Below are 3,977 nucleotides of genomic sequence, written 5' to 3' on the forward strand. Positions count from 1 at the left end.
CCCAAGTCTGTGCATACAGAGAGCTTCAAACATCTAAGATCTACTATGACTCTCTCTCTCCTTTTTTTTCCTTTTTGTTTGTTTGTTTGTTTTGGCTCTAACAGAATTCAGTAGTAAGAATAGCTAAATGTGGTAAAGAAAACAATCTTGCTTTCATCTAAGTCGCTTTGCTCACAGGGAACAACCTATAGGTCAGTGGTTGATTATTTATGAATATGGAAACGTCGTAAGATATTCCTAGAGCACTTTATCCTGGTCAGAATCATAGGAAATATTAAAAGGTTTCTACACTATAAATAAACAGATAATTTTGCTGTTCATTTTTAAAAACAAATATACTGAAGGTTTTAGCAGACAATGTTTTAAGCAATTTACAAAGAGTAACTAATATTAATACCCGGAAAGAACTAATGAAGAAGCATTAATACAGCTTTAATTTTGCAGTTAAGAAAACTTGGGCAAGATAAATAAGGTAAATTTCTCAAGGTTGCACAGCTACTAAGTGACCAAGCCAGATTCAGCAGCAGCAGATGGGCTTCTGATTCAGGGTTCTTAACTGCCACTGCTGTCTCTTACTTGAAAAGCATGTAGACAAGGTCACTTATGGGTAGTGTAAGAAAAGTCAAAGCTGGTTTTGTTTAATATTATAAATCCCTGAACTTCTACTATCTCTTTTTAAAAATATTATTTTTTCCAATATTAAGTAATAGTATTCTAAGATAATTCTTGTATTTCTCAATAGTTATCATTTGATCTACATAATTACTAAATTTGGCATGATTCTGCAAAGGGGAATAGATTGTTATTTTCTAGGGAGCAAAAGATATTGCCACACTAATAGAATGTTCAGATATGTTTTTCAGACTTTTTTACATTCTTGGTAAAAAGTAGGATGCAAGAGTTTGTAATATGTAGCATCAAATACATAATGAATTTTGTGAGAGTTGGCAAATAATATTTTCTTAGAGAGTCGTATATTGTGCAGACAACAGTAATTATAAGCTAGTGTTTCACTAATACTGTATCCAAAAGAAGATTGTATATACTTGGCTATTGACCTTTCAAGTTGAAGTCTTTTTTTTTTTTTTTTTTTAATTTGCGGCTTATCATAGTTTCCTAACAGACTTTAACTATGATATGTAACTATCAGCAATAATATAATGAAACCAAATGCTTATAGTACTAGATGCCAGAGGTTTTATAGCCCTGGGCCACCCACTGATTAGTTGAAAACAATGGAAAAGAAGAAAAGAAAAAAATGTCATAGAAAAGGCATATTTCAGCTAATTAATGAAGGAAGGAAAAAACCAAAGATTACTGAATAAATTACATTTTGCACTAAATCTGGATAATTTTGTCATTTTAAATAGGAATGAAATTGTTATTAGCTTTTAATACCTTGACATTTTTGGCATAGTAATGTAGATAAACCATTAATCATATGCAACTATTTTCCCACTTTGGGCTATCTTGTTCTGCTGTATCATAATTACATAATGTGTGATTGACTCTTAATCCAGGTCAATTACTTACCAAAGCACAACATCTCCAGACTAGACTGACAAATTAAATAGCTCTACAAAAATACTTGGAAGTTTAATCTTGAGTTTCTTTCACTTAATGTATATCAAAAGTTCATCATTATTGAACAGTAGTTGATGAATTTGCATCCCAATCCCTTTTCTAAATCAATCCCTGGATTAATCTAGAATTTGGGTGAACAAGAGAACAGTCTACCTGGATCTCATTGGGTGCACTTTCCTCTTGGAAAAGATTTCTCTGAAATGTTTTATTGGGAAGGGAAGAACTTTCCTCAACCCTTTTAGGTTCTTCTGGCTGGTCTAAGAATTAAATTGACATGAGACATATTAACAGGAGAAAATCAAATTTAATTTTATATGCAAGAGAATTCCACATACATGAGAAATTCAGAGACAAAAAGGTAAATGAGGTGTATATGGCATTCTGAGCTATAATGCCATATATGGGACAGGAACCTGGGGCTTCCGAGGACAGGAGGGTCGTTCACAGGAATATAAGAAGAGCAGATGTTTGGTAATTAGATGTTTGCCCTGCCATATAGATGGGACCATTTAGAGAAAATTTATCTCTAGGAATAACTCTTTGAATGGGAAAAATTCCTAATTTACATTCTTCTAGGTAGTTAAAGATGGGGCAGTAGTTTCTCTTGAACCTCTAGATTATCTTTAGCTCAAAATAATCCTCATGCAAAAGTGGCACATTTTAGGGAAGCTCATTCTAAACCCCTACAGTTCCCTCCTCTGAAACTTCCATGGAAGTTCCACTTCTTAAAAGCTGAATGGTGACTGTGGAGAGAAAGAATGGGTAAGTAGATTCCTCTAGTTCACTGAAACAGTCTGTTAGTCCTGAGAACAGGTCAGTTCAGTTAAATAGTTGTATCTCATTTCAGTAGGTAGGGATGCTGGTGCACTTCTAAAGCTAGGCCTATGCACAAATTATCAGGTCTTAAATAAGAGGTATTTCTATGAAAACAAAAGAAAAACAATGATTAGTGATTAGAGTAGACTATAATCCCAGTTGCTGAGTTCCAAAAGTAGCCAGTCAATAAGAATTCTAGATATCAGTCTCACAGCATTCTCAGATGGGGTGAAAGCAGGCAGTTGTAATTTACAGATTTTCCTAGGTTGCAGTCTGAATATCTCTGATGATGTTTCTGAGCAGCCCACACAGCAGCAAGCATGAAGATTGTCCATACATAAGCCATTGTGGTGATTTCTCTGAAACTTATTTCAAGTTGTCCAACTTTAGTTTTCATGGCTTCAGAAAATGCACAGTTTTAGTTCTCCAAGTCAATGATTCCAAGTCAAAAGGATGGGGAAGAAAGTAGAAACACTAATTTGGAAAGTCACAGCCAGATATTGGAGGAAACTAGAAGAATTCAGGATCTTGTCCAGTTTACAAGTAGAAACCTTAAAAGACAATGGACAGCACTAGAATCTAATATCCACAAATATGTATTACTGAAGTTAATTTTTTCTCTGTAAAATCACCCTTCTTTTCTACCAAAGATAGCCAAATTAAGATTAAGATTGTGTGTTAAATAAGTCTGGTTTTAATAAACTTGGCCTGATTATTTATATAACTGTAACGAGAATAGGAACTGATTATGTAAGCTTTTAAAAATCTGCTTTGCTGGAACTTTTTCCAAGGTATCTCTGATTAAATTTTTAAAGGTCTCTTGAGGCCAGGAAAGCCAAGCCAAGAACTTGATATCAGACTTCACCTGTAGCGCCTATATATTTGGGTGAATTTCTCTCTTCTTGAGATCCTCAAAATAACTTGAGGTTCCTGCACCTGCCAGGAAGTGACCTTCCCTACTCACATGATAAGGCTGCCGGGAACCCTGTAAGCAAGGTACCAGGCTGTTTTTCCAAGGGGTGTTATTGGTTCCATAAAGTCAATCTTAGTTCTTTAAAGCTGACTGGTCATATCTGAGTTTATGCATACACCTAAATATGACATTACAGTTAAAACCTTGGTAATAAAACCAGTGTTTCTAATTGTGTCCTGTTATAAGGAGAACAGATTCTTATTGAACTTATGCAAATAACTGTATTGCCATCATAATAAAAATACTAAGTTTCCAAATTCTAAACAGTATTTCAGTTCTGTTTAGAAAGGTATAATTTACCAAATTGCTGTAAGTCATAGGTAGCTTAGAAAAAAGTTTCATATCTGGAAAACAAAAGATTTTAAAAACAATAATATTTTAGATAAAAGTTATAAAAAGGATAACCATATTCATCAGTTCATTCAGTCCCATGTAATTAATTCTTGTTCTGAGTCCAGTTTTTCCATTAGTTCCCTTGACCTCATCTGATGATTGAAGGTGATAAGGACAGTGATAATCCCAGAAAGTTTACAAGACAGCAGCAGAGCAAGGCTTCAACCCATTAGGAAAACATACATACAATAACAAGAACATTTAATAAGCC

The sequence above is a fragment of the Hippopotamus amphibius genome, chromosome 4 (assembly GCF_030028045.1).
Source record: "Hippopotamus amphibius kiboko isolate mHipAmp2 chromosome 4, mHipAmp2.hap2, whole genome shotgun sequence".
NCBI classification, from domain to species: Eukaryota; Metazoa; Chordata; class Mammalia; order Artiodactyla; family Hippopotamidae; genus Hippopotamus; species Hippopotamus amphibius.